This window comes from Meriones unguiculatus, chromosome 19 (assembly GCF_030254825.1).
Source record: "Meriones unguiculatus strain TT.TT164.6M chromosome 19, Bangor_MerUng_6.1, whole genome shotgun sequence".
NCBI lineage: Eukaryota > Metazoa > Chordata > Mammalia > Rodentia > Muridae > Meriones > Meriones unguiculatus.
Window position 1 is genome coordinate 19,565,035 of NC_083366.1, and position 12,878 is coordinate 19,577,912.

The 12,878-nt window shown below is 37.5% G+C and overlaps 1 long non-coding RNA gene across 1 annotated transcript; it reads left to right on the forward strand.

Moving 5' to 3' along the window:
• The first annotated feature begins 798 nt into the window (after positions 1-798).
• Positions 799-7,464, forward strand: LOC110545606 (uncharacterized). Its single transcript, XR_002476269.1, has 3 exons — positions 799-858; positions 3,406-3,683; positions 7,115-7,464. It is a non-coding gene; the product is annotated as an uncharacterized LOC110545606 (long non-coding RNA).
• The last annotated feature ends 5,414 nt before the right edge of the window (positions 7,465-12,878 follow it).

Genomic DNA, 12,878 nt, shown 5'->3' on the forward strand with positions numbered 1-12,878 from the left:
GCTGGTGCTGTAAACTGAACCTGGGTCTTTCGGAAGAGCAGCCAATGCTCTTAACCTCTGAGCACTCTCTCCTTCCCCCAGTAAAGAATTCTTAGGAAATATTTTTTGGAATTTTTTCTTATTGTTTATATGAATTTATTAGGAGCCCTCATCTGCTCGTTCATTATAATGAGGTTATTTCCTTTAGCTTTTTTAAAAAGTCATATCTACTCATTCTATCATCCTGATCTCCTTAAAGTCTACTTATATTGAATTACTTTGTCCTTAAATATAGAGAGCAATTTCCTTTTATTCACATGACAAATAATTTTTAGTATCTAGTTCATGTTGCAGATAAATGCTTCAGAAATTTCAAGTTGTAGAAATTGTAGAATCCTCATAAAAGTGTAAGCTTTTGTTCTACTTGAAATTAAATTTCTGGCTAATCTCTACTTGAAGATAGTTTTAACTTTGCTCATGTGAGTTTGTGTTGATTTTATTTTCATTCTAAAATAAATTTTTTAATCCTTAGGCAAAGACCTTACTCCTGAGGGAGGGGGGAAATACTTCTAGGTTCTCCTTGAGTTTTTTTTTTCTTTTTTTTATTATTATTAATTACACTTTATTCATTTTGTATCCCCCATAAGCCCCTCCCTCCTCCCCTCCCGATCCCACCCTTCTTTCCCTTTCTGCATGCATGCCCCTCCCCAAATCCACTGATAGGGGAGGTCTTCCTCTCCTTCTTTCTGATCTTAGACTATCAGTTCTCATCAGAAGTGGCTGCATTGTCATCTTCTGTGGCCTGGTAAGGCTGCTCCCGAGTTTTGCAAGCCATTCAAATTTGACAGGATACAGACTCAAAACCTGACCTCCTCTTTGGTGAGCAATTCTTGACATCTCTGCTGTGGTACTGATGTTAAAAAAAAAAAAAAAAAAAAAAAAGTGACGATCATCTTAACATCTGAACTAGAAACAAAACAGTTTTCCCATGAATGCACAGCACTCTCCAAACATGTTAACCAATTTTATGCAAATGTTAAAGTGATCCTCCTCTGTTTTCTTGTTCTGTTTAAGATTTCTTCCTTTCATTTCCAAATCTCATGGGTGTTCTGAGTGCTACATTGAGCAAATTGAACTGTCTCACTGAGTTCAAAATTGTCAGCTTGAAGACTGGAGAGTGCTCTTGGGGTGAGTGGTATGAAAAAATGCTTCCAATATGAGTCGCTATTTTGGTGACTTGGTCCTCTTGCATTGTCTTCTTTTGATTGCTTTTCAAAACCTTGAAAACAGTTGTTTTACTTTTTATAACATTTTGAGTTATTATCTTTTGTCAAAGTAAATTTATACCATTAACCTTTCTGGATTTACATTGTGTGGAAAATAATATATTTGGATGCTATTTAATCTGTCGCACTTGTATCTATAATAATGATGTCAAGCCGAGTCTTAACAGACATGTAAAGTCACACATTCTCTCTAGAGAATAAGCAACAATCTTATCATGAACTTGCCTTTAAAAGGCAGAATGGGTTCTATAAAGACACTGGTGTTTCACACACACATTCCCAGAACTCCAAAATGCAACTAATTGAGCAAGACACATTGGCCAACTAAGGCAATCAGACAGCATCTCAATAGATATAGAAAGACGGATATACACTTATGAGCACATACTACTCTTGCAGAGGACCTGCATTTCATTTCCAATGTCCCTATCAAGAGACACTCATCTACCTGTGAGTTCTGCTTCAGGGATTCAATGTTGTTTTCTGGCTTCTACAGGCACTATACTATAATGTGCACATACCCATAAACGCACAGAAAGAAACATATAATTTAAAAGCCCTAAAAATAAATCTTTAAAAGCATTCTTATAAATTTGCCGCATTAGTTTGAAATAAAACAATGAATGAAATATTAGAATATTCATCTGTATTTACATATTCAATGAAGATGAATCCCAAATTCAAAATATTTCTAAAATATAAAATACAAAATCCCAAAGTTATATTGTATATCTTGTGTGGCAATTCCATCCAATAATGCTTTAATATATATATATATATATATGTGTGTGTTTGTATGTGCGCATGTGCGCGCGTGTGTGTGTGTGTGTGTGTGTGTGTGTGTGTGTGTGTGCGCGTGCGTGCTATCTCTGGACTCTACTCAGAATGCAAGATGACTTTTTTTAACAAGTTTGAGGATAAATTTATGTTTATTTCCAATTGGACATGACGGTGGAATGACTACAAAGAATTTACTAGTCTTAAATATACACACTCAGATATTCATTAACAGGGTAATTTTTACTGGAAATCATAGATATGGTCAAAAACAGAAATCTGGGAAAAGAATATGATTAAAAAATACACTGGCTTGTGTTACCTCCCAAGCACAGAGATGAAGCACCCAAGATAAAGCTACTATACCTTAATGTCTACTTCTAACAAAATACCAGAAAACAAGGTTACTCACTATAAAAGCAGGGACATAGATGATATTTTCATGCCTGAGAACAACAAACGTTATAGCCATCTACTGAGCGGCTCTTCTAATCAGTTATGGTTAGCCACTGGTGCTGATTATGTCCTATGAAGTTTGGTTTCTGAAGACATTCAGTCCCTGTCAAGGGTTTAGGGAAGCATTTTATCAAATTGGAATCACTTCATGGAAGAATAACAGTGTATTTTGTTGTGCTTTGTTATCTGTGGTCCCCAAGAAGCTGAGATAATAAAATGCATTTCCTTCTACAATATGTTTTCGTTTGCCTAATTTCTCTCCTATCTTAACACTCTGCCAGTATTCCCACTCTGCACGGAAGAAATTTGCTAACTAAGTTCTGTATGGATCATGTGTATTGACATCTTGCTATCCATCTGTAACAAATCCTCTCACCTCGACACTAAACATTCCCTCTCTTTACACAAACACTCTTTATGTATACGCCACGGAAATGCACACATTCCTGAAAGAAAAACAGGAGATGTTTTTAACCTTTATGACCATGCTCTATCATGATGTGTAAGATATTTTGCATAATACATTTCAGACACCAATAGAGATGCACTCAGGCTTTTCTCAGCTCTCCTGGTCTCTCTGCACTTTGTAGAGCCTGCCAGACTCACTGCTCCCAACTCTGTGCTTTCCATGCGTTCACGCCTCTGAAGCTCAAGCAAATGCTGCAGCCACCAAGTAAGGCTTTTCTGCCGTCTGTTTCTAAGGGCTAATTGCTGTCTCTGCTCTTTGAAAGACCATCACAGTTGCCTGCTTTACTGAACCATCTTTGATACCAAACTCCCTTCCCTCTTGGAAAGACGAGAGCTCATGCACTTGGATTCCTCCAGCCCCCGAGAAAAACCAACCCTGAAAAGCAAAACTGTTCTCTGTGCAGCTTGTGCACTCCACACCTCTCATTTCCCATGTCAGGTGCCCTGTCAAGTGAGGCGCAGGTCTATGAAATGCAGATCTTTACTAGAAGTTTCAAAGCGTATTTTCAAGCCATGAAGATAAATGCTTGGCATACCTGTTGCAATTTGCCAGTGAGTTGTGATCTTCATAGGCTGATGCTACTGGTCTACCAAGGGCGGGCTGTGTGTGATCTTGAAATGTTTATTTCCACAAGAAAGCATCTTCCACACTACCTTCTGGATTGCCGCTTTGAAAAACTAGAAGGCATCTTTGAGAGAGTTGGCTAGAAGTTGAAGGTGAGTTTTCTCAAATACATGAAGACATCATACCTACTAATTCAGCATGTTTAGAAAAGTGACAACAGTAAGAAATACAAGAAAACACCAAAGTACATTTATGTGCTTGAAATATCTGTAGTTTTAATCTTTTCTTCTCTTTTAAGCCAGTATAAGAACATTAAAATAAAAAAAAAAAATCACATGGTTGAAAACATGTACAAATGAAGTGGTAGTTACATAGTTACATACAATTAACTAACTTTTGTGTGTGCTAGCCTCAGTGTAAATGAGGAGGTCAGGGGACAATCCTCTCCTTCCACTACGTGAGCCCCAGGGATCAAACTGAAGTTGTCAGATATGACAGCAAAAGCCTTTACCTGCTGAGTCATCTCCCTTGACCAACATTTTTTAAATTGCTTGGGAAATTTTAGGGGCAAAAGCCTTTTTCTAGAACAATGCCTATTTGTTTGTTTGTTTAATTACTTTATAGTCTGATCCCAGTTCCCTCCCTCCTCTCCTCCCAGTTCCAACCCCCCCCCCGTGCTCCCTTCTTCCCACTGCCCCTCTCTTTTTCAGAGAAGGGAAGGCCTCCAAGGGGTACCAACCTATCCTTGACACCTCAAGTCATAGCAGGACTAGGCAAATCCTCTCCCACTGAGTCCAGGCAAGGCAGCCCAGCTATAGGAAAAGGATCCACTAAAGTCGAGACAGGCCCTAACAAGGGGAGTAGAGGCTGTCTCAATGCCCATTTTCAAATCTTCTTGTCTCATGGTTTGAGTAGAAATAGTAGCTGCTCTGCACAGTGCCTGTGCTCCAATGTCAAAACCTCAGTTGCCCTTCAAGCCAATCAAGACAAGCTCACACCCACAGAGAACAGACAGGGCCAATGGTTACACTGGGCAACCAGAGTACGTGCATCACAAAAACAATTCATCAAATTGTATTCGTGTGTGTGTACACATGTATGTGGATGTCATAGAATATGTGTGGAGGTCAGAAGACAAGTTTCAGGAGTCAGTTCTCTTCTTCTACCTCATACATATCTTGGACATGTATCTCAGGTACCAATCTTAGGGATGAGTGAGTACCTTTACCTGGTGAACTAGGTCAGCAGCTGCAGTCCATACTTTCAATAAAGTGTTAGCTATGCTCCTATAGAATACTAAACTTTGAAGTTCCGACCAAGCTACATCTTTTACAAAAGCTATGAACCCAGCTGAGAATGTAGCACCGTGGTACATCAGCCCTGGTGTCCACATCCAGTTCTGGAAAAAGAACTGACAACAAAGGTAGAACCAGAAGAAAGCATCCTTGGAATTTCCCACATCAGTGCTCTTGCTGGTGCAAAACAACTACAATGCATGTTTTGTAACGTGAAAAACTCACCCTCCTTTCTTTTAGCTTGTTTGTCAGATTTACATTTAATATAAAAAATGAACTTAAAAATCAAGCAAACTGAAGCAAAATATGCACTTACATTTTTAGGTTCTAAATTAGTGACAGCTCTCTCTCTCTCTTTCACACACACACACACACACACACACACACACATACACATTAACAGAAGAACTAAGAACGATTATGGCAATTTTACTATTCTTTACAATTCCTGAGTTATTTTCATCTTCAAAGTGCTGTATAAAGATTTCTAATTAGGCTTCTCCGTGCGGGCTTCTATTCTCGCTAATCATAAAACAACATACCTGCTCTTCTTAGAGCAGGACAGGACACCATCCTTAATCATCACTGAAGAGAGGGGGAAAGTGTCTGTCATGATCTCAACTTAATGAATGACAAAGTTGGCCATGTCCCCTAATCCTCATTGCCTATATTTGGTCATTATTTATTCAGAGCAGAGATATGTTTTAATGGTAGAATTATCTCCAGTTACATGCACTGGTTTAAAAAGTTGCATTTCCTTTCTACCTCGAATATTATTTTAATAAATTACATTTTGTTTCCTTAAAAGAAACAATTTTATTCTCTTTTCTCACTGATTTAAAAATTACTTTTCTGCTAGCTGTACTTTTTCCTGTGTGTGTGTGTGTGTGTGTGCGTGTGTGTGTGTGTGTACACGCGTGCGCACATGTGCACTTGTGTGTGTTCAGGTGCACATGAGTACAGGTACACACACATGCATGTGTGTGGGAAGGCGGAAGTCAAAGGACAACCCCAGGTGTCATTCCTGTTTGTTTTGGACAGGGCTTCTCACGGGCCTAGAGATCACCAACTAGACTAAGCTAGCTGGTTGGGAGTCAAGGGATCCACCTGTGTCTGCCTCCCAAGTGCTGGAATTACAAGTGCACATGACCACAACAGGCTTTTCGTGGGTTCTAGAGATACCACTACCAGGAACAATCTTGTAGTTAAACAAGCTGACATTATGATTCATTGCACTGAGAGACAATACTGGCAAGCAGGAACAATGGGGTGTTTGAGAATGATGATGTCAGAATAAATTTAAATGCAGCATCCCTTCATCTAGTCTGTATCCCAAAGATTCAAGACCATTATATTAAAGGTACAACTGCCCTACCAGGCCCACATCAGTATCATTTATTGTAGCGAAGGTAGAGATGAATTTTTTTTTATCTATCAGAGGATGTGTAGGCAAAGATAATAAGGTTATCTTTACAGAAAGAACCCTTATTCAGCCTTTCAAAAGGAGAAAATAGGGACAATGATATAAACTAACTAGGTAAGGCACTTGCTACATGTGTGAAGACTTCAGTTAGCAACTCCACAGCCCTGTGTTATCTGGACTTAGTAGCGCACATATATAATCCCAGTACTCCTACTCAAGAGGCAGAGAAAGGAGAATTCCTTGGAAGCTCAAGGGCCAGCTATTCTAGCATATGCAAAAACAATCACACACACAAACAAACAAAAAGCAGAAAGACTATTTCAAAAAAGGCAGAAGGTAAAAATGACACCCAAGGTTGTCCTCTGGCCACCAGCCAACTAAGAGAAAATCCCATCAGCCATGATCACATGGATGGACCTGAAGGGCACTGTGCTAAGTACAATAAGCCATGCACTGAAAGACAAATGCATGTTCTCATCTATACATGCAGTATAAAACAAACTTATAGAAACAAAAAGCCCAGAAATGTTTGTGAGGGCCTAGAGATGGACAAGAATGGAGAGATGAGTATCAAAGGGCACAAAAATCAATTTAGATAAGAAGAGTAAATAATATTTTCATGAAGAGGGACATGTTGGATGCCCGATTCAATCACCCCATACTATATACCTATTGCATAAAATTGTTTTTTAAACATAATTAGCTATAAGTGTGACTTGTTACTATATTTAAATAAGCACTACTTTGTACTTAAAACCCTATTGGTATAGGATTTGGGCATCAACTGGGTGACTTGAGGTAGGATCTGAGGAAGGACAGATAGATACACTCAAGCAAACAACTCATTCCTCTTTCGCTTTAACAGGCACCAAACTATGCAGTATGTGTTTTCTGTAATGATTGCACAACTGAAGACCAGAAGGTTACAGTAGTGATGAAGAGCATGAGTCTCTCATTGGGAAAAACTAGAGAGCAGCATGGGAGGACTGCCAATGTTTGGGGTGTTTCAGATAAAGCTATAAAGTACAGACATTTCTCTGAAGTTTATCTGCCTTCATCTGAACAACCCAAGTCTAGAGATCAGCTTGCAGATCTACCACAGTAATTTCTCTGGCAAGACTTCCAGTGTCTTCCCTGTTCCTGTCTCTCACATTGGATCTTACAACCTTGGCTTCATCTTATCCCTGTAATAAAGGAGGCACAATGGAACAGTTAAAAGATAGACCCAACGGAAACAAAATCAAGAATTTTTCTCACAATACTAAGAATATATTTAAATATTTATCCAGTAAATGTTTCAATGTCCTACCAGGAAAATTGTTAATTTTTTTATTTTAATCAATGTCTTACTGCCTTGAATAGTTGGATTAATTTAAGAAATGAATTTAGGAAATAAAACGGTTATATAATAGGAATTTCATTATAAAATAAGTTCTTCAAAAAAATTTTAATAAAAATCTCAGTATTGTATTGAGACTCAATATTGGCTTTTTTATTATTATTGAATCCAAACAGTCTTTTCACACTAAAAAATCCAATGAAATTCCTCAATTGTGCATTACAAGTCAGGATCTTAAGAAATAACTCTAAAGTGAAACCTTGTGACATTTCTTTAATTCTAGAACTCACTCAGAGCTACAAAAGAGCCCGGTCTAGTATCATTCCTGTGCTGTGATAAAAATACCTGACCAAAAGCAAGCCTAGGAAAAAGGAGGGGCTTTATTTGGCTTACAATTCCAGGCTACAATCTACCATTTCTGGGAAATCAAGGCAAGGACACAGGCAGCTACATCACACCTATAGTGAAGAGTAGAGAGGAAACAAAAGATTGCTAGATTGATGCACTCTTCACAGTTCTGGAACAGACTAGAGAATGGTGTTACCCAAAATAAATTCTAGATATTGCTACATAAATTAGTGATGAAGAAAATTCCCAAAGGCCAACCTGTTCTACAAATGGCCTCATTAAGATGCTCTTCCTGATGATTCTACATGGAGTCAAGTTGAGAGTTAAAACTAACCAATATAGAACCTCCTTGTCTGAAAAATAAAAAAATAATAATTGAATCATTAATTTCAATAATTTTTTCCAAAGAATTATTTATTAATTTTCATTATTTTATACTTTACATATTTATAATAGTAATTTAGTTTAAATATTAGTCAGTCCAATCCAGTAAAGATGTTTTCAATAATAGACTCGATAAATTACTCACGGTAAAATAAGACTTGGTAACTGTTTACTGGGATTTGGTACTATATCTGCACGTAAATTATCACAGTCAATCTGAAGATTAACTCCATAAGGAAGTGGTAACTATTACTCAGTTCTTATAGATGGGCACGAGGGATTGAGGAAACCTAAGAAAGTTACTTTAGGTGCTAATCATTACTTGGTGTCACCAGTAAAGTCAGTTTGCATTTCAAAAATTACTTTAACGAAGTTAATTTGAGTTTTATACTAGAAATATCTCCATTCATGTTCTAAAAGCAAGTGAGCATCACAAGACTGGAACACAGAAACAGTAACTATAGGATGGCAATTAAATCATTAATTTTGCAGGAGAAACTGCTGCCACTTAAAAATGAGTTCATGTGTTTGAACACTTAGTCCTCAGCTGGTGCAACTCTTTCAGAAGGCTGTGAAAGTTTCAGAAAGTAGAGCCACACCACAAAAAGTGGATGGCTGGAGACAGACCTTAACGTCTTATAGCCTAGCTTCACTTCCTGTTGACTCTCTGCTTTCTCACTGTGGACTCAACCAGCAGCAGCCTACCGTGCCTGCCAGTGCGCCTTTCCTACCATGATAGATGGCGTATCCTCAAATGGTGATCCATAATACACTCTCTTAGGCTTCTTTAGGCTGTTTCTTATCAGGCACCTGGTCACAGCAACAAATAACATTACATGGATTCAACAGGTTATATTTAGAAATATGTATGTTTATACAAATACAAATCTGTATGTGCGTGCGATAACAATTAATGTGAAAAATAAAAGGCCACAAATTTGAAGGAGGCAGAAAGGTGTGTATAGGGAAGCTTGGAGGGAGGAAAGGAAAGTAAGAAATATTGTAATTAAATTACAATATTAAAGGAGATAGAGAAAGAGAAAGAGAGAGAGAGAGCCCCATAGTGGGACCTTTTGGCTAAGAACTTAGTGGCGTAAGAAGAGATACAGCATTCCAGGGAAAGACGTTGACACCATCAGTTGCTTCTGCTGGTGCCAGGCTGCCAGGCATCTCTTAAGACATTGGGCTTTGACCCTTGCACCTCACGCATCACACTGAGATAGCGACTTCACAGCAAAAGGTAATATGAAAGCTCTATTCAGAGTGATTCATTTGGAGCTACAAACAAGCCAATAGAGATACTTAAAGAGATAGCTAGCAAACAACGTCTCTAAAAGTTTACAAATAAAATTTGATATGCACTGATGCTGTGCACTGCTCATGTCTTTCCTTCTGCACTGAGCTAACTTTTCAGTTGTTCTGATTTCTTATAGATCCGATCTTGCATACTGTGTTTTTGGCTGGTTACTCTAATAACTGTCTTTAGTGAATTTAAAGTTCACACTCAGTGGAGTCCCAGCACCCTGAGGAAATAACCCACCAAGCTATCTCCTTCCAGAACTTTCCTGAGTTCACTCTTTTATTAGTTAGCCCTTTCTAGCAATTCATGCCTTCTTCTGGTCTTTAGTTTTTATTGCTTTAGTTCAAGTCTTTTCTTCTTTTTAACTTTTCACACCTCTTGTCACAGTACTAAGTTAAATAAATTCTTAACATGAGTTAAGTATTGCCTGTCATGTTCTGCGTGTTCACTTTCATACCTACCTGCCATACCTACAACTATAGTCGTCAAAATGTATAACACACACACACAAACATCTTTATACTGAATGTCTAGAAGATATTAACTACAGATATTGATTGTAAATGACAAAGATACCCAAATACACTTATTTATTTTATTTTATTATGTTTCTTATGTAAAATATAAGAACTATTTAATATCATCCTCCACAAATGAATTTCACTTTAAGAAAAGTTATTCTACCAAGTTATTTGTTTGAGAACAATAACTTACTTGAAAATTATAAATGCTAGTAAGTGGTGTGCCATAAGATGCACTGTCATTAGTTGTCATTTCTTTCTTTTCACTGTTTTACTATGTTCTAGTTGTTTACAATGAACTGTCTTCTAATGAATGCATAACCAAATTCAGACTAGTCTTCACTCTTTTTATGCACATTAGCTATTCACATCTGAGGCTCGGCGAAGCAGAGCAGCCCTCACCTGTCTCAAGGCTGAGTCTAAAAACTGCATTTAAAAATAAATAACTTTCCCTTTTCATCTTACCTTCTCAGTAATTCATGAGAGCCTACCTGCTGCATACCCAACTGAGTAGATTATGCTGATGGCCCAAATTAAAACATTCACTCCCACTGATTTTAGTCCTCGTGAAATATTACAGAAGCTACAAAGAGCAGAGATTCAGAATAATTTGTCTTTATCACTGACATTTTTCAAAGAACCGAGATACACTATTTACGTTATCATAAAGTGTATTTTCACACTGCTTCAGAGCCAAATGGATATTTTCTTCTAGTTGAGATTCTATGGCGATTTACTTATGATACCCTGAGGTCAAATCTGCCCTGTGGTGCTTGGAGATACAACAAGGAAAACTTAACCTATTCTATATTGTTAAATGTAAAAATATGATATTGGGAGCATACTAGAAATGTCATGTAGACATGTAAAAAACTAACTGCATCAGTATTGATTTGTACAAATGGAGAAATATCTCTATAATTACCTTTTATTTAAAGCGGATTATTCTGACATCATTAATTGACTTTTCAGTTTTGCACAGAAGAACTTTATGGCTCCGCTTACCATTTATGTCAAAGAAATACATGCCTTTTTAACTAGCAATTAGCTCGTTAAGATGTGCACACTACTAAATATAAATGTTTGAGCACTAGTCTATACAAATGTGTAGCTGATTTCACTGACTCATATTACACTTGAAGTGTGTGACGCATAAATATGTGGTAGGGAAAACATATATAAAGTGATCACAATTTACGTATTTCCCAGCTTTTCTATTCAGTAACATGATCAGAAAACAATTTTACTTCTACTTGATTTTCCCCAATAGTATAACTTTGCAAGTCACTTGTGAATTAATAACAGAGATTTCAATCTCTATTTCTGTTCCACAGTCTGTCTACAAGAAGGCAGGTACATGAAAGAGGGAATGGGTATTTTGATCCCATATTATATACCATTCAAGTTCCAAATGTTTAAAATGCTTAATACATAAAAGTAAAACTTTCAAAATAAAAAAAATGAACTGGGAAAATTATATTTCTAGCATTTAACTACTTTTAATGTTTAAAAGAGCACAGATCATATCCTATATATGTCACGTTTCAAAGAAGGTGTTACTTTGTCTTATAAGGGGATACTATCAAAATCACAGACATACTGATAACAAAAATGATTACCATTATTTGATCCAGTGTAATGTTTTATGCCATGAGTATTTGCCGATTCTTGCCCTCATTATAACTTGTGAGGAAATGTGATTTATCTTCACCTCTTAGATTGAAGGCAGATCTACCGAGATGAAATGTTTTACTCAAGATCACAGGGCTAGCAACAGGCTGACATTAGCTTGGTCCCTTGAAATCCAGTCCATGACTCTTTTCACATTCAGTATTCTTCTGATGGACATAGGAAAGTTGCTGGTAGTCACCAATTAATGATATTAATGATGACAGTTATGCTTTTCAATGTAAGAATGAAGTTATTTTCTTCAAGAAATGGACGGTTGCCCCTTGGTGTCAGTGGGGAATTGAGTCCAAGATCCCAAGCACAGCAAAATCCACAGATGGACTAGTGTCTTAAAAACAAAACAAACAAACAAACAAACAAAAAACAGCCAGCCACGGTGGGGCACATCTGTAATCCCAGCACTTGGGGAGGCAGACGCAGGCAGATCTCTGTGAGTTCGGGCCTAGCCTGGTCTACAAAGCAAGTCCATCCAGGACAGCCAAGGCTACACAGAGAAACCTTGTCTCAGAATAAACAAAGCAGAGCACTGTTTGCATGGGACCTCGGCACAGCCTCCTGTGTATTTTATGTCACTTCTAAACTACTGATAAATTATATTACATACAAACATAAAAATAATTATACTGCATCATTTAGGGAATAAAGACAGAAGCATATGTGTTCAGCAAATATGTGGGTTTTTTGAAAGATTAATTTACTTATTTAGTGTGTGTGTGTGTGTGTGTGTGTGTGTGTGTGTGTGTGTATACTGTCCACAACCACCAATGATACTGGCTGCATCAAAGCAAAAAATGAAATACCTTATAAAGACCCTTTTCTTATTTGTTACTTTCATTTGCTCCTTTTACTTACTAGTTAGTCACTTGTTCATTATTATGCACGTGTGCATGGTGGGAGGATGTGCCACAGAACAGAAATCAGAGACCGTCTTTATAGAGTTGGATCTTTATCTCTGCTTATATGTGGCCAACGATGGTGAATCCAAATCTCTAGACTTGAGTGTCATGTCCTTTACCCTCTGAGCCATCATGGCAGGCCTATGAATTCT